A 27,312-nucleotide genomic window follows, 5' to 3' on the forward strand; every position below is an offset into this window, starting at 1 on the left:
AAGTGAAGAGCCAGTAGTAACCCTTGAGTGCTGCTGGGTGTGGCCCAAAACCCAAAAATAAATAAATAAAATAAAGTTCAGGTGTAATTATTGCTAAACATGCTGAAGTTAGTAAACTTGTCTGACTTTGAATATTCATTTTCTTTCTCTTTTTTTTTTTTTTTTGAGAGGGGGCCCACCGGTGGAACTCAGATGTTACGCCTGGCTTTACACTCAGAAATTGCTCCTAGTAGGCTTGGGGAACCTTATGGGATACCCGGCTCCATCATCCTGGATCGGCTGCGTTCAAGGCAAACGTTTGCCCAACTGTTGAGCTATCGCTCTGTCCCCCTAAAACTACTTTTGAATGGGTAATTCATCCATGTACTAAGAAATTTTAAGACTGGGGTCAAGGGGCCGCAGAGATAGCATGGAGGTAAGGCGTTTGCCTTTCATGCAGGAGGTCATCGGTTCGAATCCCGGCGTCCCATATGGTCCCCCGTGCCTGCCAGGAACAATTTCTGAGCCTGGAGCCAGGAATAATCTCTGAGCACTGCCGGGTGTGACCCAAAAACCACACAACACACACACAAAAAAAAAGACTGGGGTCAAGCAGATGATTTAAAACTTCGCATGTTCTGTAGTCCCCAAAGCGATTTTCAAACACAGCCCTCAGCCTGGAGCAGCCCCCAAAGTAATGCCAATTTTGCAGTTCAAACCAAAGCAAAAAAGGGGGGCCAGAGCGGTGGTGCAGTGGTAGGGCGTTTGCCTTGCATGCGACTGACACAGGACAGACCTTAGTTCAATTCCCTGGCGTTCCATATGGTCCCCAAGCCAGGAGCAATTTCTGAGCGCATAGCCAGTAGTAAACCCTGAACATCACCAGGTGTGGCCCAAAAAACAAAAACAAATAAAAAAAAGAAGGTGAAGGGCAGGGAGCTAGTGCAGGGTGTGTGCAAAGTTCCAAGTTCAAGTCCTGGCGCTTCTGGGAAAAATAAAGAAGCAAAACATTTGAGCATCACATGCAGGCATGTGTGTGTGTGACACTGATCACGACATCAGTAGAGGGAAGGGACAGGAGTAAAAGAACAGCCAAAAGAAATACAAGGAAGTGTACTTTTACAAATGGGACCTTTTACCAGGCCTCTAACCAGAAATCAATCTGCTGCCTTCAGGCCTACCAGGAATCTGCTTGCTATTGGGAGACCCCTGCAGACTCAGGATTGTCCAGAGCTCATGACAGTTTTTTCTCTCAAGGGAAACAAAACCAAATGCAGTAGAATGCATGGACCAAGGTTCTAGTCACAAAAGCATGGCAAAATCCACACATGAAAAGGGATTCTTTATTTTAGGGGGGGCATATGACCTACACTCAGTCCAAACTGACTTGTCGGGCCGGACAGATAGCATGGAGGTAGGGCATTTACGTTGCATGAAAAAGGACAGTGGTTCGAATCCCAGCATCCCATATGGTCCCCTGAGCCTACCAGGAGTGATTTCTTTTTTTTTTTTTTTTTTTTTTTTTGGGTTTGGGCCACCCCCAGTGACGCTCAGGGGTTACTCCTGGCTATGCGCTCAGGAGTTGCTCCTGGCTTGGGGGACCATATGGGACACCGGGGGATCGAACCGCGGTCCGTCCTAGGCTAGCGCTGGCAAGGCAGACACCTTGCCTTTAGCGCCACCGCCTGGCCCCCAGGAGTGATTTCTGAGCAGAGAGCCAAGGAGTAACCCCTGAGTGCTGCCGGATGTGACCCAAAAACCAAAAAACAAACAAGCTGATTTGTACCTCAGTGATCAGGAATCACTCCCATCGAGGGTTAGGGGGCCATATGTGGTACTAGGGATCAAACTGGGGGTCAGCCACATTCAAGATAAGCGCCGAGATCCCTGTGCTATCTCTCCAGCCTCAGGACTACTATTTCCCCTTTCTCTCTCCTTTTTTGGAGCTCCCATTATGTGCTCAGGAGGCCCAAGAACCACTCATAGTTATTCTCTGCCAAGTGGGTCAGTCCAAGAATGTGGCATTGTTCTGACCCCACAATTCTGAGGCCTACCTGGGCCACCCTGGTGGGTTTTTTGGGGGGGTTGTTTTACTTGGGGAGGCCACACTCGGTGACGCTCAGGAGTTACTCCTGGCTCTGCGCTCAGAAATCGCTCCTGGCTTGGGGACCATATGGGACACTGAGGGATTAAACCTCGGTCTGTCCTAGGTTAGTGCATGCAAGGCAAATGCCCTACCGCTTGTACCATTGCTCCAGCCACACCCTGGTGGTTTTTAGTGGCCTCTTGGGATACATCCTGCAATGCTGGGGAGCCATACAGTGCTGAGGATTAAATGGAAAACTGATCAGGCAAAGCATCATCCCCAATCCCAGTATCCTATATGAGGAACTAGTATTAATTTACTTTAATTATAAATTTATATTGATAATTCAATTATTTATATTGGGACTTGAGGCTGAATTTTAACTCACTATCTATCAGGACCTATGTATCTCTCTATCCGTCTATCTATCTACATGTATATATATATATATATATATTTATATAATATATAATATATATATGTATCTGATACCATTCTTTTTTTATTTTAGTTTTTGGGTAACACCTGGCAGTGCCCAGGGGTTACTCCTGGCTCTATGCTCAGAAATCACTCCTGGCAGGCTCAGGGGATCAATGGGATGCCGGGATTCGAACCACTGACCTTCTGCATGCAAGGCAAATGCACACCTTACCTCCATGCTATCTCTCTGGCCCCATCTGGTACCATTCTTACTCCATCAGTTATATACTGTCAGATTGTACCTTGCATGTGTTTCTTTAATGCATTTATAGGGATTGTGCTGAACAGTGGTCCCTGTACATGCCAGAGCTGCCTCCATCATCTTTGTATTTCCTCTCTGTATGACTTAGTAAATATTTTCTTTGAAGTAAAGTGGGTAACATCTCATAGTGTCGTATTGAGGCAAAAAGTGGGGACAAAGAGTGAGGTTGCTGGACCATAAGGGGCATCAAGGAAGGAAGGCACTGGTCAGTCTTGCTTCCTCTGTTTGCAGTTCAAGTGGCCCACTCAGCTGGAGCCTGGAGAGTGTCTGGTGTTTGGGGGCTACTACTTGCTCTGTGCTTGAAAGGTCCCAGCAGAGCTTGGGGACCACATAGCACTGGGGATAAAATCTGGGCTTCGCACTTGCAGGCTAGAAGCTTTTTTACTTAATTGTTAACTATGTGAGTGAAGAGCTACTTTGGAGATCTTGAGGCTTGGAGATGGCATAGGAATTAGGGGTGTATGCTGAGTGTGGTCCCAAGTACTGCTGGGGTACCCAGCTCTGATCATTTCTCGAATCATATCCTGGCTCTCTCAAATTCAACCTTTCACCCTGATTGAGGATGGCCATAAGGTATATATGTATACCATATATATATATATATATACCCTATATAGGTAACAAGACACTATTCCTAAATTTATGAAGTGCTAAATGTACAATTTTAACATCGAGTAAAAGAACAATATCAAAACTGGTATTTTACATAGTTAAAATATATTTCTATCTTTACTTCTCTATCTCTATTATCTATCTTTATCTCTCTTTATCCTCTATATGTCTCTTTTCTCTCTGTATTTTGGAACACATCCAGCTCTGCTCAAAGGTCACAACTAGCAATGCCTGGGGGACCCTAGATGGTGCTGGGGATCAAACCAGGTTCAGCCATATGCAAGGCAAGTGCCTTAATATCAGGTTCAGGATTGGTATTTTTCTTTTTCTTTCTTTTCTTTTCTTTTCTTTTTCTTTTTCTTTTTCTTTTTTTTTTTTTGTTGTTGTTGGGTCACACCTGGTGGCGCTCAGGGTTACTCCTGGCTCCACGCTCAGAAATCACTCCTGGCAGGCTTAGGGGACTATATGGGATGCCGGGATTTGAACCAATGACCTTCTGCATGAAAGGCAAACGCTTTGCCTCCATACTATCTCTCCGGCCCCAGGATTGGCATTTTTCTAAGTGTTAGGAATTTAACTATTTTAAGGAAATAACACTAAACATTTAGACTCTCCAAATGTACTTTGTGTAACATATTAAATATAGACTTTACTTGTTATAATTCTACTTATTTTTGATTCGTTTTTAGGTTATACCAGGTGGTGCTTGGAGGCTATTCCTGGCTTGGTGTTTGGGGTTCAGTACTGGTAGTGTTCAGAGAACCATATGCAGTGTCAGATTTTGAACATAGGCCTCCTTCATGCAAAGCATGCTCTCAGCCAATTGCGCTTCTCTTTGGCCCTTATTATAAAATTTTATATAATTTATTATTTTTAATTTTTGGCTTTTTGGTCAGCCATACTTGGGAGTCACTTCCAAGTCTGTGTTCAGAGATCACTTTTGGTGGGATTTGGGGGATCATATGTGGTGCATGATGACCCCCATGTGCAAGACAAATACCTTACCTGCTGTATTCTCTCTGGTTCCTTATCACTTTATTTTTTTCCTTATCACTTTAATATAAATTGTTGACTGAAAACTAATAGGGAAAAAATATATCACTTAAGAATACCTGAAGACCGGGCCCGGAGAGATAGCACAGCGGCGTTTGCCTTGCAGGCAGCCGATCCAGGACCAAAGGTGGTTGGTTCGAATCCCGGTGTCCCATATGGTCCCCCGTGCCTGCCAGGAGCTATTTCTGAGCAGACAGCCAGGAGTAATCCCTGAGCACCGCCGGGTGTGGCCCAAAAACAAAACAAAAAAAAAAAAAAGAATACCTGAAGACCATATAGTCACTCACCACAAAGTGGATGATGGTACCCTTCTGTTGAAAGTAGAACACTGGAGGGGGGAGAAATTGAGAACAGTTTTTTGTTTTTTGTTTTTGCTTTTTTTTTTTTTTTTTTTGGTTTTTGGGTCACACCCGGCCACACTCAGGGGTTACTCCTGGCTCTATGCCCAGAAATCACTCCTGGCAGGCTCAGGGGACCATATGGGATGCCGGGATTTGAACTACTATCCTTCCACATGCAAGGCAAACCCTTTACCTCTATGCTATCTCTCCGGCCTCTGAGAACAGTTTTTAATTCTTATATTACATGCATATCATATAAATAACATACCAATAAATATATATGTGCTGGTTGTGGGGTGAAACTGGGTGGTGTGTGGGCTCAGGCATGTCAAGAAATCATGTGCTCCAACCTTCGATATTATCTCTGCGTTCTAAGAATAGATTTTAAATGTTGGGTATCAGTTAGATTCCTGTTACTGCAGCATTGCCAAGGACAGAACCAGACACAGTGGCTGAGTCCTACAAATATAACCCAAATCTCTACACATCACTTCCACCCTCCAGAAAAAAGTGTCAGAGGCCACAAAGTCTGAAGACTATCACAAAGTCACTTATAGATAGGATTGTCCTCAGTCCTTACCCCTCAATGATGAGAACTAGCTCAAGGTATCAAGCAATAAACTTGACATCATCTCATCTTGAAGGCATTAAAGCTAAGAAATAACTTTGTGTGGGGCCGGAGCGGTGGCGCAAGTGGTAAGGCATCTGCCTTGCTTGCAAGCGCTAGCCTAGGACAGACTTCGGTTTGATCCCCCGGTGTTCCATATGGTCTCCCAAGCCAGGAGCGATTTCTGAGCACATAGCCAGGAGTAACCCCTGAGTGTCACCAGGTGAAAAAAGATAACTTTGTGTAAGACATTTTGTGGTTTTGTTTTCGTTTGCTTGTTTGTTTATTTTCGGGCCACACTCAGGGCTTACTCCTGGCTCTGAACTGAGGAGTTAATCCTGGCTTTCTCAGGCGATCATATGGATGATTGGGGATAGAAACCTGGGTGGCCGCATGCAAGGCAAGTGACCTACCTGCTGAGCTATTGCTCCAGCACTTAACATTTTGAGTAGACTTTTGGGGAAAGCAAGGGTTTTAATTGATCTGGAGGATATATTAGTGGAAGGGTGGATTTAAAAAGTAAGAAAAGGAAAAAAATTAGGTAAAGAAAAAGGAGCCGGAGCAATAGCACAGTGGGTAGGGTGTTTGCCTTGCATGCAGCCAACCCGGGTTCAGTCCCTGGCATTCGATATAGTCCCCAGAGCCTGCCAGGTACAATTTCTGATCACAGGGCTAAGAGTAACCCCTGAGCACTTCTGGGTGCTCAAAACAAAAATAAATAAATTACTTTAAATTAAATAAAGAAAAGAGAAAACAGTGTAAACTAGAGAGCTCAGGACACTGTGCAGTGCTTGCGATTAAGAGAAGAAATGTTTTGTTGGTTTTTTTTTTTGTTTTTGTTTTTGTTTTTTGGTTTTTGGACCACACTCGGCACGGGGGACCATATGGGACACCGGAATTTGAACCAACCACCTTTGGTGCTGGATCGGCTGCTTGCAAGGCAAACGCCGCTGTGCTATCTCTCCGGGCCCAGGAAATGTTATTTTTAATGTATTTGTTGGGTCATATGCATGGTGTGAATACATCTACATAGTTGATTTCGAGCTCTTGTTGTCACTGAGAATAGAGTTGGGAAGAAGAAAGCAAGTGTGAACCCAGGTAAGCCCACAGCTAGTTGACTTTCTGATGGAAACGGGTTTGTGCAAGCCATAAAGTAAACCAATAAATGGGACTGTAAATACAGTTGGCAAGGACATGGAGAAATGGAAATCTTCATTTATTACTGGTAGGAATATAAAAGAGTGCAGCTGCTGTGGAAGAAATTGGCAATTCATCAAGAAATTAAACAGAGAAGTACAATAGGATCCAGCAATCTTAAATATAGTCCAAGAGAATGGAAACATATATCCTCACAAGCTTGTACAGAAATGTTCATAGTAGTATTCAGTAGAATAGTCTCAGCGTATAAGTGGACCCAGGGTTGTCAGTTGTTGGATGGAATAATAAAATGTTGAACATCCATAGGTGGATTATTGTCAAGTCACAAAAACATTTAAGAATAGATACATCCTGCCATGTGGACGAATCTTGAAAACATATATGCTATATTAAAGAAGCCAGATACAAAAGGGCATATACTATTTGATTTCAAGGAAAAGGAGTCAGGGAGTTAGCACAATGACTAAGGCAACTGGCCTGCATAGGGCACACCTGGTTCAATTCCTGGCACTGCTAGAACAGAATTCTTTTGGGGGCACACTCAGCTGTGTTCAAGGGTTAGTCTTGGCTCTGAGCTCAACGATCACTCCTAGAGGTCCTAATTCCAGGGATTAAACCCATATTTGACTGTGCAAGGCAAGCACTTTCCCCCACTCTACTATTGCTCTGGCCCCACCAGGATTGATTCTTGAATACAGAGCCAGGAACAATCACTGAATACTGCAAACTGTGGCCTCAAAACAAATAAACCAACAAATCATTTCTTTTTTTTTGTTTGTTTTTTGTTTTTTGTTTTTTGTTTTGTTTTTGGGCCACACCCGGCGGTGCTCAGGGGTTACTTCTGGCTGTCTGCTCAGAAATAGCTCCTGGCAGGCACGGGGGACCATATGGGACACCGGGATTCGAACCAACTACCTTTGGTCCTGGATCGGCTGCTTGCAAGGCAAACGCCGCTGTGCTATCTCTCCGGGCCCAACAAATCATTTCTAAGAGATGTCCACAATACATTCATAAAGATGAAAACTATGTCTCTTATTGCCAGGCACTGGAGCCAGGTGAGATGGAGAAAAACTACTAATGGGTAGTGTAAAGTGAACTCTTTCTCCAACTTCCTTTTCCTTTAACCTCTGAGATTTAAAGCCCACCTGGCTTACTAGACAGCCCCCTTCTGGATTTGGGGTTGGTTTGAATAAAGAAAGGAGTATGGCCTGGGCCAGAGAGAGAAGAGGGCTTGGGAGAGACAGAGAGGAGAGAAAGATCACGAGAAAGAAAACACATGGCAGAGAGAACTGACTCCAATGAATATCTTTTCTGACTGATTGGTATTATTTCTTCATGGCTACCCTACTTCATCAGACCCGTCTACCTGAGGGACTGCCTGGGGCAGTCTCACCCAACTCGTGGATTCTTTATATTTTTATTTTACAACTGGTGCTTGAAGAGTGACACAGGACCCAAAAGACTGCAAAGATGGTGAGTGCCTTGACCCTCTGGTGGCTAATCATGGCCATCTTGAATTGAACTGAGAGTACAGAGCCCATCACAAGAACATTGGTGCACATGCTCTTGTTCTGAACATGGCGGAGGCCCCTTCAGGCAGGGCAGAAGCAGGCAGTGAAAGGGAGAGAGCTTCCCAGAGGCCGAGACTCATGGCCTTTCTTCTACCAAAGGTAATTTGTGTGAGGACGTTGGACCCCTCACCTGATAGAGGTCACTTATTGGAAAGAAGCCAAAAAGAAAGCTCCATTGAAAGGGGACCAGCAGGGGCCGGAGAGATAACATGGAGGTAAGGCGTTTGCCTTTCATGCAGGAGGTCATCGGTTCTAATCCTGGCGTCCCATATGGTTCCCCGTGCCTGCCAAGAGCAATTTCTGAGCCTGGAGCCAGGAATGACCCCTGAGCACTGCCGGGTGTGACCCAAAAACCACAAAAAAAAAAAAAAAAAAAAAGAAAGAAAGAAAGAAAGAAAGAAAGAAAGAAAGAAAGAAAGAAAGAAAGAAAGAAAGAAAGAAAGAAAAGAAAGAAGAAAAAGAAAGAAAGAAAAAAGAAAGAAAGAAAGAAAGAAAGAAGAAAGAAAGAAAGAAAAGAAAAGAAAAGAAAAGAAAAGAAAAGAAAAGAAAAGAAAAGAAAAGAAAAGAAAAGAAAAGAAAAGAAGGGACCAGCAGCAGGCAGATGAGTGGGTCCCCCATCCAGATTTGGCTCTGGAACTGAAAGTCTTTTCATCCCAGACAACCTCAGCAGTCTAAGAGAAAAGAAGGTGGAAAATGAAGAAGCCCAGCCAAAGATCAACTGAGGAGAAGATTATTTTCAGAACTTCCTGACCTGGGTTATCTCCAAAAAATGATCTTTGTTTCAGGTTAATCTCTTGACCTATTTGCATTGTCATTATCTTGCTGGTTAAAATGTGTTTTATCTGTATGGATCTTACTGTGTTTTTCTAAGCCACACTGCAAACAGAAAGTTTTGCATCTAATTTTAGTGGTTTAATGTTAGTTTGCACAATTCTTGGAAAATGCATAATGCTGTTAGAGTTTTAAAAATTCTCAGCAAAAAAATATAAAAAATAAAATAATAAAAATTCTCAGCTATCCTAGTGAATATTTCCCAATTGCTAGGATGTTTTATTATGTTTTTATGTAGCAATTTTTTTTTTTTTTTTAGTTTTTGGGTCACACCCGGCGGTGCTCAGGGGTTACTCCTGGCTGTCTGCTCAGAAATAGCTCCTGGAAGGCATGGGGGACCATATGGGACACCGGGATTCGAACCAACCACCTTTGGTCCTGGATAGGCTGCTTGCAAGGCAAACGCCGCTGTGCTGTCTCTCCAGGGCCCCGAGCAATTTATTTTCAAATTATGTCTGCAAAAATGTTTTTATTCACAGAAATTGATGGAAAAGAAACTTGAATATTATAGATGCTTTTTTCTTTTTTTCTTTTTTGTTTCTTTGGGTCAAACCCATTGACTCTCAAGGGTTACTCTGCGCTCAGAAATAGCTCCTGGTAGGCTCAGGGGACCATATGGAATGCCTGGAATCAAGCTGGGCCCCGTCCTAGGCTGGCCGCATGCAAGGCAAATGTCCTACCGCTGTGCTTTCACTCTAGCCCCGAATACTATAGATTCTTATTAACAGTGCTCGTTTTAAGAATGTTTTAGCAAACTTATTTTCAAACTGTGTATATATCTGCAAAAATGTTCTTGTGATTTTGTTTAGAGAAGTTTATGGAAAGGAACTCAGATGTTCTAACCCAGTGGTCGGCAAGCCGCAGCTCTCGAGCCACATGTGGCTCTTTACACCTTTTATGAGGCTCTTCTGTGAGCCAGGCAGCCACTCCAGGAGTCAGGACTCTCAAGGCCAGTGTTCATATTAGTGTTTGTGACTTTGTCCGTCATTGTCAGGATGTAATTTTCTCTACATTGTAAGGCAAATTTTATGGAATTTAACGTTATCGATAAAGAATATCGTTCTAAAGTTTTTGTTTTATTAGTTGTGTTATTTGTTTCCTCCTGACCTATGTGGATACTTGCATGCAGAATATTCTCAATAAAAACTTATTGAAACTAAAAACAGTGTAGCATCCTATGTCTTTTCGGTTTTAAAAATGTGGCTGTCAAAATGAATTTCAATCGTGGTTTTGGCGAGATTTGGCTCAGTTAAAAGAAAGGTTGCCCACCACTGTTCTAGCCTCATATTACAATACTTGGTGTAAGAATGCTTAAGAATTTTTAAATTAAGTGTATGTGCAGAAAGGTTCTAATGTTTATGTTCAGAGAATTTTTTTTTTTTTTTTTTAGTTTTTGGGTCACACTCGGTTACTCCTGGCTCTGCGCTCAGAAATCGCTCCTGGGAGGCTCAGGGGACCATATGGGATTTGAACCAACGACCTTCTGCATGCAAGGCAAACACTTTATCTCCATGCTATCTCTCCGGCCCCATGTTCAGAGAATTCTAATGAAAAAATTTGTCATATGTAGAAGATATTTGTCATATGTAGAAGGATGATTGTTTTGAGAATGATGTATACAATTTAAAATTTAATGCTCTGATTTCTGATCTGGGGTTCTAGTCTCTGGCAGAGAAGAGTAGACAAAAGTTTTGTAACTTATTTTTTATTTAACATAGAAAAGGTGAAGATGTTAAGTGAACTCTTCTGCCAACTCTCTTTTCCCTCACCTCTTCCTGTGAAATGTAAAAGTCCACCTGGATTACTAGACTGGCCTCTTCTGGGTTTGGGGTTTGGTTTGAATAAAGAAAGGTGTCTGACCTGGGGGCTAGAGGGAGAGCACAAGAGAGAAACCACATACAGAAAGAGCTGACTCCAATGAATATCTTTTTTGACTGATTGGTATTATTTCTCCGCTGCTACCCTGCTTCATCAGACCCATCCACCTAAGCAGTTAGAAATACGGTGCCTTGGGCCCGGAGAGATAGCACAGCGGCGTTTGCCTTGCAAGCAGCCGATCCAGGACCAAAGGTAGTTGGTTCGAATCCCGGTGTCCCATATGGTCCCCCGTGCCTGCCAGGAACTATTTCTGAGCAGACAGCCAGGAAGGAGTAACCCCTGAGCATCGCCGGGTGTGCCCCCCCCAAAAAAAAAAAGAAAAAAAAAACAAAAAAGAAAGAAATACGGTGCCTGGGGTGGTCTCACCCAACTTGTGTATTATTTATATTTTTATTTTACAGATAGAACTCAGATGACTCTTAAAACTCAGTTTCAGAAATGGCACTCTAGGAGGTTGTGGTATTGAATCACTCAAATATATTTGTTCCCAGTCCCACAGTTCTCCTGGGCATAGCTCAGAGGTCCGCTTCCCAAAAAAACAAAACTCTAATTTATTTCCCCAGGGAGTTAGTAGCATTGTATGTTGACCTGGAGCTCCAGTTCTAAGCCCTTCTCTGGTCCAAGTTCTCTATAAGCAGGTAATAAAGTCAACACAGGACTTTCCTTGAAGGGTTTTGCAGAGAAGGGCCTAGGTGGCCAGTTTCTTTCATGTCTGTTTAAAAGTGCAGGTAAAAAAACATTAAAGGAACATTTTGATCTCATTAAAAATGAAGAAAAACAAATCTTTTTAAATAGTCTCTTAAAGTCCTGCCTTGTAGACAGAGATGTGTACCAAAGGAACACTCACCTATCAGAAAGGGATTAGAATTTAGAAAAGGACATTTTGTCTCCTGGCTACAAAGCCATTAGGGATATTTACAAATCCTGGGGATATTTGCAGGCAGTACCTAAAGGCCCCTGTACCAACTGCTACAAATGTCATCAAGCTGCAGTTCTGGACAGATCAGCTTTAGTGAGGAAAGAGGGAGAGACTGACAGATGATGTTCCATATGTATGAGAAGACCTTTCTCAGAGAAGAGGACAAATGAGGGCAGGCAGATACCACAGGGAGACCCGAGGAGACCTCGGTTGGGTGAATCTGGGGAGGCCAGAAAGAGGAGAGAGAGTGAGTCCCCTCAACAAACCCCTTCAGACCAGTCATGGCAGTAGCTGTCTTCTCTTAAGAAGGAAGAGGAGAAGGGGAATGAGAAGTAGAAGAGGCAGGAGGAGGAGAAGAAGAAAGAGGAGGAAGTTGGAGAGATGGTACAGGGGAGTAGGGTGCTTGCCTTGCACACAGCCAATGTGAATTTGATCCCCAGAACCCCATATGGTTCTCCAAGACCCATCAAGAGTAATTCCTGAATACAGAGCCAGGAGTACGTCCAGAGTACCACAGGGTTTGTCTCAAAACAAACTAATAAAGAAAATAGACCAACAGAAGAAGAAGTAGGGCAAAGTGCTAGTATAGAGGTTAAGGTACTTACTTGGCACACAGCTAACTGAAGACCAAGAGTGAACTTTCTTTCTTTCTTTTTTTGGTTTTTGGGTCACACCTGGCAGCACTTAAGGGTTACTCCTGGTTCTACGCTCAGAAATCACTCCTGGCAGACTCAGGGAACCATATGGGATGCTGAGACTTGAACCACCATCCTTCTGCATGCAAGGCAAATGTCCTACCTCCATGCTATATCTCCAGCTCCAAGAGTCTTTCATGTTTAAAGGTTCCTTCCCAGGCACTGCCACAAAACAAAACAAAATTCAGCTTTGGGCTGGGACAAGAACTCAAAAAGCTATGTGCATGGGAGGTCCAGATCTGATCACTACTACCTCTAGGTGTGAACCTTGAACCCCAAAATAAAATAGGCCAGAGAAATAGTACAGGGAATAGGGCACTTATCTTGCACAAGTTCCCAGCACCTCACAGGATTCCCTGGACCTGGACCTGTCAGGACTGACCCTAGTATAAGCAGAGCCCCAAGCTCCAAAACTAGGATCTGGAGATTTGTAGGTTCAGAAGCAAAAGTGGACACAGGAAATAATCCACACAGTGAAGGGATGTAAGAATGGGATCAGGAATTCCAACACTCAAGCCAGAAATCCCACCACACAAGCCTAAGAAGGAAAGCAGCTAAATGGAGGAAAACCTACGAATGAGCCTCTGCCTTCCTGAAACCCAGACTTTTATTAGCAAGAACCAGACCACATGCTAGGGTGGAGAAGGAATACCAAGTAGAGAGGGATCCAGTAATCAAATCACCAGATCACACCCTAGGGTGGAGTATGAATGCTGATTAGGGTCGGACCAGTAATCCAACTTCCTAGATAGGAGTGAGACCTGAGCATAGCAGGTGTGACCCAAAAATCAAACCAAAACAAAACTTAAACAATAAAGCAAAAATAAAATAGGAAACAAAAATAGCTAACAAAGGGGCTGGAGTGATAGTACAGTGTAGGGCATTTGCCTTGCACATGACTGGCCCGAGTTTGATCCCTAGCATCCCATATAGTCTCCTGAGCCTGCCAGGAATGATTTTTGTTTTGTTTTATTTTTGGGTCACACCCGGCAGTGCTCAGGGGTTACTCCTGGCTCTGTGCTCAGAAATCGCTCCTGGTGGGGCTGGTGAGGTGGCGCTAGAGGTAAGGTGTCTGCCTTGCAAGCACTAGCCAAGAAAGGACGCGGTTTTATCCCTCTGCATCCCATATGGTCCCCCCAAGCCAGGGGTAATTTCTGAGCGCTTAGCCAGGAGTAACCCCTGAGCATCAAACGGGTGTGGCCCAAAACAAAAAAAACAACAACAAAAAAGAAGAAATCGCTCCTGGCAGGCACGGGGGATCATATGGGATGCCCACCATTGGTCCTGGGTCGGCCGTTTGCAAGGCAAACACCCTACCACTGTGCTATCTCTCCAGCCCCTGCCAGGAATGATTTTTTAGCTCAAAGCCAGGAGTAATCCCCAGCACTGCTGAGGTGTGGTCCAAAAACAAACAACAAACAAACAAAAACAAAAAGTGTACGAAGAGCTTTCCTGGGCATGCTCTGCTCATTGTCCTGAAAGACTGTTTTGTTATTAGCAGGGAAGCCAATGCACATAATGAACCATTGGCCTAAGACCCTAGAATTTGGGGGCGGTGGGGATGTTATATTATATACATACATATATATGTGTATATATATTATATTATACTCTGGGGCTCTGATCAGAGTCACATCTGAGGTCATGTGCTCTTTAATCCCCATCCCCACCCCTACCATTTTCATCTTCCATGAGGGTTTATGGCTCCTACTCTGTGCCAGGCCCAGTTTTAGGCAAATCAGGAAACCAAAAAAATGCCTCTGATTCAGGAAGGCAGCAGAAGCAGAAACAGACAATGCACGATACACCTCACAACTCACTCACTTCTAGGTGTGCTTGAAAGCGTGATGGGCAAAAGGCCTTTAGGAGGGTAAGGGGACAGAGAGGGCTTGACAGTTGACATGGAAGGGCAAAGGCAGCAAGTTTAGCAGAAAGGGATTGTGGGGGCCAGAGGGGTGATTCTTGCAAACCACCTAGCCCAGAAATTGTCCTGTCCATGGTGGCAGTCCTGTCTCCTCATCAGTGTTCCCAGGGAAACCCCCTTCACACATGGAGGCCACCACACCTGCTTTGTAGGATGTGCTCTGGGACTCAGTGGTGAATCACCAAGCACCATCCCTGCTGTTCAAATCAAAACAGAAGCTGGAAACCCCTATGTGGAAGGGCCATGCAAGGCCAGGCTCCTGTAATATACCTCATGCCAGGCACCCCAGGGTGCCTGTGAGCATCAGGTTGCTAGGCCGCCACACAGGGCTTGAGTCTGGTAGGACCGGCTAGTCTGGGATCTGTTTGCTTTGGCTGTTTCTGGCTCTGGTACCTACTCGTGGAGAGGGAACAGCTAAGGGAGTCAGGAAAGGAAGGTCTAAATGCCATCCTTGGCCCAGTGTTTGCGATTTGATCTTTTGTGATTTCCTCTCCTAAGTAAAATTACCTCTGGCATTAAGCAGTTTAAAAAATATTTTTCCCACTAGTTGTTGTGGGGACTTGGGTTATATTTAGCTGTGCTGGTGGCAGGGGAAGAATATGATACTGAGGATCAAACTCAGGACCTCACACATACCAGAATTTGTTCTATTCTTTTTTTTGGGAGGGGGGAATCATCACATCCAGCGGTGCCCAGGGGGGTTCTCCTGGTTCTGCACTTAGAAATCGCTCCTCAGGCTCAGGGGACCATTGGGATGCCGGGAATCGAACCACTGTCCATCCTGGGTTAGCCACATGCAAGGCAAAATGTCCTACCACTGTGCTATCTCTCCAGCCCCTGTTCTACTTTTTATAAAAAAAAATTTGTTTAAGGGGCTGGAGTGGTGGCACAAGGCTTCTGCCTTGCCCGCACTAGCCTTAGGACAGACTGCAGTTCAATCCCCCAGTGTCCCATATGGTATCCCAAGCCAGGAGCAATTTCTGAGTGCATAGCCCTGAGCGTCACTGGGTATGGCCCAAACCCCCCCCACCATTTTTTTTTTTAATTTAAAATCATGGTTACAAGGTTGTTCATAATACAGTTGGGTTTTTTTTTCTCCCACTGATAAAGTTGTTCATGATTGAGTTACAATCATGCAATATAGGACAACCTTCACCAGTGAGAATTTCCTGCCACCAATGATGTGTTCTACTTTTGAGCCATCTCCCTGGCCCCTTAAATTGAGAAAAATAATATTATAAGGTGGGAGTGATAGTACAGAGGTAACAGTAATACTGGAGTGATTTTCATTAGGCTGGCCTGATTCAATCCTCAGCATCCCACATGGTCCCCTGAGCCCTCCAGAAGTGATCTCTCAGTGCAGAACCAGGAGTAATCCCTGAGCACCACTGGATGTGGCCCACAACAGAAAAAAATTATATATTAAGAACTGAATACTGGGGCCAGGCAGTGGCGCTAGAGGTAAGGTGCCTGCCTTGCCTGGGCTAGCCTTGGACGGACCATGGTTCCATCCCCCGGCATCCCATATGGTCCCCCAAGCCAGGAGCAACTTCTGAGCGCATAGCCAGGAGTAACCCCTGAGCGTTACCGGGTGTGGCCCAAAAAACAAAACAAAACAAAACAAAAACAAAAAAACAAACACAAAAAAGAACTGAATACCTAGTTCTCTTCAAAGTGGTGGCCTTTTGAGTCTGAATCTTTTTGATTCTGAAGCATAATTGGAAATATCTTGAGCTAAAGCATTTTAACCTCCTATCCAAAAAGGAACAGTCGTGCACATTTCATTGACCCACTTTTTTTCTGTTCATGTGAGCAGTGTTATTTCTCATGTGCTATACAATAGATGAAAGTTAATTAGCTATATGACTCCATAGTGATACTGCCAGTCTCCTTCGAACAGTTCTGTCAGATTGCCTGGACGAATTACAAATCAGAATGTTACCAGCATCTGGTTAGCCATTCAGTGTTTGCTGTTTATGAGTCTAGGTGTCTTTAAAAGATGGTGTCTTTCAAAGAGAGGAGGACTGGAAGGTCCAGCTCACGATATGAAGCTCACCACGAAGAGTGGTGAGTTCAGTTAGAGAAATAACTACACTGAGAGCTATCATAACAATGTGAATGAATGAAGGAAGTGAAAAGCCTGTCTAGAGTACTGGCCGGGGTGAGGTAGGGAAGAGGGAGATTTGAGACATTGGTGATGGGAATGTTGCACTGGTGATGGGGGGTGTTCTTTACATGACTGAAACCCAACTACAATCGCATTTGTTTTTTGTTTTTGGGCCACACCCAGCATTGCTCAGGGGTTACTCCTGGCTGTCTGCTCAGAAATAGCTCCTGGCAGGCACGGGGGACCATATGGGACACCGGGATTCGAACCAACCACCTTTGGTCCTGGATTGGCTACTTGCAAGGCAAACGCCGCTGTGCTATCTCTCCGGGCCCTGCATTTGATCACTTGCCATTGAGCCAGGGGATCTGCAGTCCAGAGCTGGTGCGTTCATGTCTTAAGACTCCTGAGATTCTGCTTTTGAGTCTTAAGAGAAAAGGGGAGAGGTCAGGGAGCCTGGTTTGTGCCTGGAATTTTGGGTTCAATCCATGGTACATGCCCCCCTGAGCACCACTAGGAGTAACCCCCAGCACAGCAGGATGTAATCTTAAAAGAGAGAGGAGGGGCCTGGAGCGGTGGCGCAAGCAGTAGGGTGTTTGCCTTGCACACGCTGACCTAGGACGTTCCATATGATCCCCCAAGCCAGAAACGATTTCTGAGCTCATAGTTAGGTTCAGAAAACTGTTTATGTAGGGTTGGACCAAAGAGAAAATGTCATTTAAGAGAAAGTCTCGGGGCCAGAGAGATAGCATGGAGGTAAGGCGTTTTTGCCTTTCATGCAGGAGGTCATCGGTTCAAATCCCGGTGTCCCATATTGTCCCCCGTGCCTACTAGGAGCAATTTCTGGCCTGGAGCCAGGAATAACCCCTGAGCACTGCCAGATGTGACCCAAAAACCACATACACACACACACACACACAAAGAGAGAGAGAGAGAGAGAGAGAGAGAGAGAGAGAGAGAGAGAGAGAGAGAGAGAGAGAAAGAGAGAGAGAGAGAGAGAGAGAGAGACAGAGAGAGAGACAGAGAGAGAGACAGAGAGAGTCTCTAAATCTCATAGTTCTGGGGCCGGAGAGATAGCACAGTGGTTGGGCGTTTGCCTTGCCTTGCCTGCAATCGATCCAGGACAAATGATGGTTCAAATTCTGACATCCCATATGGTTCCCCATGCTTGCCAGGAGCGATTCCTGAGTGCAGAGCCAGGAGTAAGCCCTGAGTGCCGCCAGGTGTGACCCAACCACCACCACCACCACCCAAAAAAAAATCATAATTCTGGGACAAGTGACAGTATATTGGTAGGAGACTGCACAATCCTGACCCAGGTTCGAACCCTGGAACCCCACATGATTCTTTCCATACCCCACTAGGATGATCCCTGAGTGCAGAGCCAGCATTAAGCTCTGAGCACTGCTGGGTGTGACCCCAGAAGAACAGCAATAAAAAGTTTCACACTTTTCAGAGATACTCCTTCCTCCCTTCCAGCAAAAGACTGGTCTCTCCTTGAAATTGCGATTTTTTTTGTGGGGTCTGCACACCCCTAGCCTCAAGCAACAGTCCAGTTTGGAACTGCATCAACAATCAGCTCTGAAGCCACTCAGGCCAGCCTAGTTTTTTCCCTGCCCCCAGCTGGATGGTCTCCCCCAAAGGACCTGCTTTTCAAGGAAGGAGAGAGCAGAGGGGAGGCCACAGATGGAGGAGGAGCAGGAGGTGGCCTCCTTGCCCCAAGCCCCACAACGCCTCCAGTCAACAGTTGGCACTAATCAAAATCCGGGTTTGCTTAAGAACCTGTTTTTTGGTGCTGACTGGGACCCTGCCAAGACAAACCCAGGTGGGGTCGGTCCCTGCTACTTGATGACTGTGACTTTAGGCCACAGAGGTCCTCAATGATGCCAAAATTCAGGCTGTGAGACAATAGCTCAGCCGTGGGACAGCAGTGAGTTGGATAGTACACTGGACAAGGCACTAGCTTTGCATGCAGTTGACCTAATTTTGATCCCTTACTGCAGATGGTTCCCTAAGCCCTGGCAGGAGTGATCCCTGAATGTCAGGAATAAGTCCTTTACACTGGGGATTTTTTGGCCCAGAGGGGCTGGAGGGATAGTACAGTGGGTAGTGCATTTGCTTTGCATGTGGCCTATCCGAGTTCAATCTCCAGGATCCCCTATGGCCCCCTGAGCCTGGCAGGAGTAATTTCTGAGCGCAAAGCCAGGAGTAACCCCTGAGCACTGCAGGATGTAGCCAAAAAAGAAAAAAAAAAAAAAAAGGCTGAAAGGAAAAAGATAAAGGTAAGACTTGGGCCAGGGAACTACTTTAGGGATTAAAGTGGCAGCTTTGCATTCTGCTGATCTTGATTTGAATCCCAGTATCACAAGTGGAATTACTTCCGAGCATAAAGCAAAGAATAGTTCCAGAGCAATACTGGGTGTTGCTAAAAAATGAATATAAAATTTAAATAATTAATTTAACTTAAAACATAATTTAAAAGAACTATTTTGGGCCAGAGGGATAGTAACAAAGATTAAGGTACTTGCCTTGCATGAAACTCATCTAAGTTTGATCCTCAGAATGTCATAAAATTTTCAGAGCACTTTTTGTTTTGTTTTGTTTTGTTTTTGAGTCACCCAGCAGTGCTCAAGGGTTACTCCTGGCTCTGTGCTCAGAAATCCCTCTTGGCAGGCTCGTGGGACCATATGGGATTCCAGGATTTGAACCACTGTCCATCTTGGATTGGCTGTGTGCAAGGCAAATTCCCTACTGTTGTGCTCTCTCTGGCCCTCAGAGCACTGAGCATAGGGCTACAAGTAGTCCTTGAGCACTGCTGAGTGTGACCACTAACCCACAAAAGAAAAATATCTAAAATAAAAATTAATCTTGTAGACCTGGAAATTAACTCAAAGGACTGGTGCACCCAGTTTTCATGCTGGAGACCCAGATTCAATCCCCAGTACCACCGGGTCTCTGAGCACTGCAGGTGGCGACTCCCTCACCTCCCAGAGTATGTCCAGAGTAGCCCTTAAGCACCTCTGGGTGTGGCCCCCAACTAAAATAACCAATTAATTAAATAAATTCCCTCAATTAAAGAGAAATGAAGAAGGTAGAAGAGTAAGACTGGCAGAAAATTATAAATATTGAAGTGAAATGATGGCTATATAATTTTCTGGTTTTTTTTTTTTTTTTTTTTTTTGGTTTTTGGGCCACACCCGGCATTGCTCAGGGGTGACTCCTGGCCATCTGCTCAGAAATAGCTCCTGGCAGGCAGGGGGGACCATATGGGACACCGGGATTTCAACCAACCACCTTTGGTCCTGGATCGGCTGCTTGCAAGGCAAACGCCGCTGTGCTATCTCTCCGGGCCCATAATTTTCTGTTTTTAAATATATATGTTAAAAAAAATTTTGTCATAGTGAAAGATACAAAAAGATTTAGAGATGTCTGTTTCCTTTTAGAAAATAGCCCTTCCTGATTAAGAATCTTAAGGAGCGGCTGGAGAGATAGCATAGAAGTAAGGTGTTTGCCTTGCATGTAGAAGGTCGGCTGTTCAAATTCTGGCATCCCATATGGTCCCCTGAGCCTGCCAGGAGCTATTTCTAGGGTAGAGCCAGGAGTAACCCCTGAGCGCTGCCGGGTGTGACCCAAAAACCAAAAAAGAAAAAAAGAATCTTAAGGAAACTCATACTCTATAACCTAGTGATTCCACTTCTGGGAAGCTAGCCAAAGGAAATAATCAGCAGCACACTGAGAACTTCATTGTAGTCTATGTAAAATCAGAAAAAAAAATGTATATAAGGAATGTCCAACTGCAAGGAAATGATTCAAGAAACCAGGATGTAATGACTACAGACCTGGGAAAGTGGTGGTACAAAAAAGTTGTAAGATTACCTGATCTTCATTTTGTTTTTTAAATGTATCTGCCTGGGGCCAGGAAGATGACTGAAAAGACTGGAGAACAGGCTTTGTTTGCAGGGGTCCTGGATTTGGGGGGGGGGTGGTTGGGCCACACCCTGCCATACTCAGGGGTGTCTCCTGTCTCTGTGCTCAGAAAGCGCTCCTGGCAGGCTCAGGGGATCATATGGGATACCAGGGACCAAACCCTTGTCCATCCCAGATCATCTGTGTGCAAGGCAAATGCCCTATGGCTGTGCTATAGCTCTGGCCCCCAGGGGTCCTAGATTTGATTCTGGCACAGCATGGTCCCCTGAGCACTGTTGGGAACCCCAAACAAACAGGCCAAAAAACAAAGAGAAATGTTGTGCAGGAGGCCAGGGAGACAGCTCAAATAGAAAATGAGCCTGGGGGCCCCTGGATGATAGTACAGAGGTTAGGGCACTTGCCTTGTAGTGGTTAACCAGGGCTTCATCCCTGGATTTCCATATGGTCTCCAAACACACCAGGAGTAATTCCAGAGTGCAAAACCAGGAGTAATCCCAGAGCAACTCTTGAATGTGTGCTATCTAGCACCCCCCCCCCCAAAAGAAAAGAAAAACTTGACTGGGCCCAGTTTCAGGCATTGCATGGTCCCTAGCACACTCCTGCCTATTCCTGGTAGCCACGTACACTATCCCTTTATACTGTTCTGCTAGCCCAGTGACTGTACTGTCCTTGAAAGGATTCCTCTCTCCAAAAAATTTTGGATATGTGCCATTTGGATAAAGGGTGGAAGAAGCTAAAACAGATTTCTGTGCAGGTCCCAACCATCAATCATATAAAATATTGATCTGGGAGGATTCTCAGGCATTAGAAATGGCCCAAACCCACAGGGCCTGAGTAGTGGAGCAAGTGGTAGGGTGTTTGCCTTGCACATGCTGACCTTGGACGGACCGCAGTTTGATCCCCCGGTGTCCCATATGGTTCCCCAAGTCAGGTGCGATTCCTGAGCACATGGCCAGGAGTAACCTTAAGTGTCACCAGGTGTGGCCCAAAAAGAAAAAAAAAAGTCCTAAACTCAACTTTGAGAAAGCTGAGCTGGGAAATTACAGATGAGAAGCCCAGAGGAGTCATCAAATAACTCAACAGGACTATTTTAATTTGATTTATTTTGTTAGTTAGTTTTGGGGCCATACTAAAAAATGCTAGGAGTTACTCCTGGCTCTGCACTAAGGAATCACTCCTGGTGGTGCTTGGGGGACCATATATGATACCAGGGATAGAACTTGAGTCAGCCATGTGCAAGGCAAGTGTCCTACTGGTTATATTATCGCTCCAGCTCCCTAAAGAGGCAATTATAGCACCCCACTGACCTCACTTCCTTGAGAATCTGTGCAATTTTGGGGGTACCCTGTATGTTCCCTGGAGCTCCCCTTTGCGTAGCAGCCTTTTGACTCTTTTGTGACTGGGCCAACATGAGCAACAGGCAAGAGAAATACCCTGCAAAGCAAACAAATCCCTTGGAAAAAGCACTATGGTAGAAGAAAGGCTGTGAGTCTTGGCCTCTGGGGGACTGCTCCAAGTTTTCAGCTCTTTCCCCTTCATTGCTTGCTTTTGTTCTATCTGAAGGGGTCCCCACCATGTTCAGAAGAGGCACCATGTGTGCCAATATTCTGGGCTCCACACTCAGCCTGGCTCAAGAAGGCCATTACTAGTCACCAGAGGGTCAAGGCATTCTCCATCGCTGAGGTCTTCTTGGGTTCTTGGGTCCTGTGTCTGTGTTCAAGTGCCAGTAGTTGATTAAAAATATAAAATATAGGGCTGGAGAGATAGCATAGCGGTAAGGCGTTTGCCTTAGACACAATAGGATGGTTGTTCGAATCCCGGCATTCCATATGGTCCCCTGAGCCTGCCAGGAGTGATTTCTGAGCATAGAGCCAGGAGTAACCCCTGAGCGCTGCTGGGTTAAAAAAAAAAAAAGATATATATATATATAAAATATAAAGTGAGAGATCCACATATTGGGCAAGGCCTTCCCAGGCACTGTGTTTCTTCTCTTTTCTTTTTATAAAATCTTTACTTAAGCACCATAATTACAAGCATGATTGTAGTTGGATTTCAATCATAAACAGAATATCCCCCTTCACCAGTGCAGCATTCCCACCATCAATACCCCCAATTTCTCTCCTCCCCCACCCCTGCCTGTATTCAAGACAGGCATTCTATTTCTCTCATTCATTAACTTTGTCATGCTAGTTGTTAGTATAGTTATATCCATAACAGCATTCACCACTCTTTGTGGTGAGCTTCATTTTGTGAGCTGGTCCTTCCGGCCCTTAACTTTATTGTTTCTGAGTTTATTACAATAATGCCTTTACTATTTTTTTAATCCATAGATGAGTGAGAGTATTCTGTATCTATTTCTCTCTCCCTCTGGCTTGTTTCACTCAGCATAATAGATTCCATGTACATCCACGTATAGGAAAATTTCATGACTTCATGTCTCCTGATGGCTGCATAATATTTCATTGTGTATATGTACCACAGTTTCTTTAGTCATTCATCTGTTGAAAGGCATCTTGGTTGTTTCCAGAGTCTGGCTATTGTAAAGAGCACTACAATGAATATAGATGTAAGGAAGGGATTTTTGAATTGCATTTTTGTGTTCCTCAGGTATATCCCTAGGAGTGTGAACTCAATTTCCAATTTTTGGAGGAACTTCCATATCGCTTTCCATAAAGGCTGGACTAGAAGGCATTCCCACCAGCAGTGAAAAAGAGTTCCTTTCACTCCACATCCCCGCCATCACTGCTTGTTCTCATTCTTTGTGATGGACCACCGTGTTCTAACCCCTCAGGCAGACGGGTCTAATGAAGAAGGGTAGTAGCAGCAGAGAAATAATTGACAAGTAGTTACATTTTTCACTGGAGTCAGCTTGCTTTATTTCATGGCTTTTCTCGGCCATTTGCTTTTCCTCACATGTATTTCTCTGCTAAGCTTTCTCTGCTTTTTGCTGCTTATCCCATCTCTCTCTCTCTCTCTCTCTCTCTCTCTCTCTCTCTCTCTCTCTCTCTCTCTCTCTCACACACACACACACACACACACACACTCTCTCTCACTCTGTGTTTGTGGGGGGGCAACCCTATAATTCAGGTGTAATTAACATCTCAAAAGAAGAGATTAGGGAAACAGAAAGTTGGGAGCAGGCTTACACATAAGCACTGCTTGGTTACCTTGGTGGTCTCTTGGCATTGCACAACCTGAGGAGCATCAGACCTTGGGCCATTGCATTAAGCCACTGGCCCAATTGACAAGTAGTTTTGGGAGTGTCTCCACCATGCCTCTGAGCACTGCTTCAGAGTCCCGTACCTTATAAAATGCTAATGTCAGCTTGTAGTGAAAGATGTATTACTGGTTATACTAGCATCATCTTTGTCATCTCAGGCTGTTGACATAGAAAACTACAGCTGGAGTGACTTCCTTGGCCCACTGCTCATTCTCCTGGATCTTGGAGGCTGAATTGTGGACACAGGACAGGGAGAGCATCTTCCTGTTGTGCACGCAAGCAGTAGTTCTTTGGCTGTGCCTCAAAAAGGACATTCACCTCATCCCTGGGGCTTTGCCACTCCCATCACCTAATTACTTCCCAAAGAACCCACCCCTATGGATCATCCCATGATGGTGCCTTATATGGGGGGGATGATGTGGGGGGAGTGAGGAAGAGGTGAGTCTCTTCTTAGCTGTGGTAGCTTCACACCTGACTGCAGTGTGATCAGAAGTTGTTGTGATACCAGAGATTACAGGCAGAGACAGCTACTAGGCACAACCAGCAGGGCCAAAAGGAATAGAAGATTTGACAAAATACTTGAGGTCAGAGCAAAAGTACAGCAGGTGGGGTGTTTGCCTACCGGGTTGGATTCCTGGCATCCTTTATGGTTTCCCCAAGCACACCAAGAATAATTTCTGAGTGCAGAGCCAGGAGTAACCACTGTTTGTGGTTACTCAAAACAAACAAAAAAACCACTCCCCCTCAAAAAAAAATACTTACAACACTCGCTACCTATTTGCACAGCAGCTTTCTAGCTATATTATCTCTGTTTATTGTGCCTCTTTGCACAGAGTGTTTCAGGGCCAACACACAGCCGCAGTGGCATGCCAGGAGGCAGTGACACACCAGCAGTTCTGTGGTGTCTGGGGCTCCTTTCTCCCTTCTCCTTGGTGTTCCTTGAAATTGGCAAGCCATCTAGATAATGAAAGCAATTTTTCTATTTGTACAAAAATATTTGATATATAATATCAAAATCTGAAAAATATATAGTTATCAGATAATTTTATTTTGAAGTTTATTTGTTTGTTGTTTGTTTTATTTGCTGATCTGGGAATCAAACCCGGGTCGGCAATGTGCCCTACCTGCTGTGCTATTACTCTAGCCCAGATATGTATTTTTTTTATACCTTTCCTTTAAAAAAATTTATTTTGGGGGCCAGAGTGGTAGCGCAAGTGGTAGGGTATCTCCCTTGCATGTACTAACTGAGGACAGACCTTGGTTTAATCTCCTGGCATCCTATATGGTCCCCCAAGCCAGGAGCGATTTCTGAGCACATAGCCAGGAGTAGCCCCTGAGTACCACCAGGTGTGGCCCCAAAACAAACAAAATTTTATTTTTGGACCCGATCGATAGCACAGCCATAGGGTGTTTGCCTTGCATGCTGCCAACCTTGGATGGACCCAGCTTCGATTCCCAGCATCCCATGTGGTCCCTGGAGCCTGCCAGGAGCGACTTCTGAGCACAGAGCCAGGAGTGACCCCTGAGCGCCACCTAGTGTGGCCCAGAAACCAAAATAAAAAAATATTTGGGTCACATTGGGCTCTGCTCAGAGCTTAATCCTGGTTCTATGCTTGGAATCACTCTCTGTGATGCTCTTGAACCATCTGAGATGCCAGGAATTGAACTAAGGTTGACCATATGTAAGGCAAGAGCCTTAAGCCCTGTACTATGTTTCCAGCCTACATATATACATATATCTCATGTTGGGAATCAGGATGCTTCCCTTGTTGCTTGTAAAGCATGTAATGCTTAGGACAGAACCTGGGCTTTCTGCTTCAGAGCCTGTACTCTATTGCTTTGAGCATCTCGCTGGCCTGTGGCACTATTTCATAAATGTAGATGGTGAGACTGCTGGATTTCTGTTTCTTTTTTTTTCTTTTCTTTAGCCTTACCGAAGCAAGGCCTCAAAAAATTGGTTACGACTCAGATTTTTTCCTCTCCACGGAAATCTTTAGTAAAAGGTGAAAGATTTATGCGATCTGAAGAGAAACCAGAGTATGGACTTCTGTTTCTTAGTAGGATTAGCCAGAAATTAGGCATGTTCCTCTGACATAACTTTTTTTTTTTTTTGCAAAGTTTGGTTTACACTTGGGGTGCTCAGGAATCATTCTTGGCTATACTTGGGGAATCATATATGGTGCTAAGGAGCAAACCAGGGGTCAGCTACATGCAAGGCAATTGCTTTATCTCTACTATTTGTACAGCCTGAGAATACATTTTTTCAATTGGGATGTGCATGTGTGTTTATTTTTCATTTTGGTTTTAGGTCACATCAGGTGGTGCCAGGGATCCAACCCAGAGTTCCTGTATGCATGTGCTTCTGTCCTTTGAGCAGATCTGACTTGGCAATTTGGCAAGGTGGGGAATAGGCAAGTAGTCTCCCAACTAGTGTTTAGTGGATTCTAAGGGCCACTCTTGGCCAATTGGGCCATTGATTTAGTGTGAAGGCTGAGGGCACAGTGCTGCCTGTGGTGCCAGGGGTTATCTCAGCCACATTTGGCTATGCTCTCAGGACCATATGATGCCAAGATTAAATTGGCCAAGGCATGTGCCCTAATACTTGTCCTTTTTTTTTTTTTTTTTTGTGTGTGTGTGTGTGGTTTTTGGGTCACACCCAGCCGTGCTCAGGGGTTTTTCCTGGCTCTGTGCTCAGAAATTGCTCCTGGCAGGCACGGGGGACCATATGGGACGCCGGGATTCGAACCGATGACCTTCTGCATGAAAGGTAAATGCCTTACCTCCATGCTATCTCTCCGGCCCCAATACTTGTCCTCTTTTCATCTTCTTTTTCTGGTCCTGTATTGACAATTTTTTGTTTGATTACTGAACCATATTCAGCTGCGCTCAGGGATCACTCCTGGCAGGACTCAGGGAATCAAATATATTTCCAGGGATTGAACTAGGATAAGTCATGTGCAAAGCAAACAAGCCCCTTCATTCCTGTACTGTCTCTCCAACCCTGTCTTGGCAATTAAAAAAAAAGTTTTATCAACCCACTCAGTACCTAGACAACAAAAGTAAAACAAAGTGAATCCTCTCTAGGAGATGAAGAACTAGTGTTCTTCACAACTTCAGAAACACGAGTTCCAATGGAGAGGCCAACAGAAGTCTAAGCAAATTCCAGACTCCAGGCTTTCCTGTCCTCTTCCTCACATTTTCAGGAGTATGGCTTGCGATGACAGGTCAAGAACTAACCCTCCTTTCCAAATCTTTTTGTTTGTTTTTGGGTCACACCCAGCAGTGCTCAGGCGTACTCCTGGCTCCATGCTCAGAAATCGCTCCTGGCAGACATGGGGAACCATATGGGATGCCAGGATTTGAACCAATGACCTTCTGCATGAAAGGCAAATGCCTTACCTTCGTGCTATCTCCCCGGCCCTTCCTTTCCAAATCTTTCCCTTCTCCTCTGGCATACAGGCATCAGCCACTGCCTATCAGGGCCCCTTAAATGGACTAGGATATGTGTCACAAGTTATGAGAGGCACCAGGCATTGCATGTTGCTGCAGATCTGAAGGTGTCTCTGAGCCTCCTTTGTGGATCTGTGATACATGTGGACCACGAGCTCTGAGATAGAGCCCTGGGTGAAAGAAAGCAGGTGCTATCAGAGAATTGAGATGCT

General features: G+C 44.8%; 1 protein-coding gene and 2 non-coding genes across 3 annotated transcripts in view; 2 read left to right on the forward strand and 1 right to left on the reverse strand.

The window, feature by feature from the left end:
* ELAPOR1 (endosome-lysosome associated apoptosis and autophagy regulator 1) overlaps window positions 1-27,312 on the forward strand; it is a 111,618-nt gene that overhangs the window by 29,462 nt on the left and 54,844 nt on the right. The gene's annotated exons all lie outside the window — the stretch shown is intronic.
* On the forward strand, window positions 16,169-16,298 carry LOC125997753 (small nucleolar RNA SNORA19). The gene has a single exon (XR_007491775.1). It is a non-coding gene; the product is annotated as a small nucleolar RNA SNORA19 (small nucleolar RNA).
* Window positions 25,577-25,691, reverse strand: LOC125997866 (U5 spliceosomal RNA). The gene has a single exon (XR_007491860.1). It is a non-coding gene; the product is annotated as a U5 spliceosomal RNA (small nuclear RNA).

The sequence above is a fragment of the Suncus etruscus genome, chromosome 19, assembly GCF_024139225.1.
Source record: "Suncus etruscus isolate mSunEtr1 chromosome 19, mSunEtr1.pri.cur, whole genome shotgun sequence".
Taxonomy (NCBI): Eukaryota; Metazoa; Chordata; class Mammalia; order Eulipotyphla; family Soricidae; genus Suncus; species Suncus etruscus.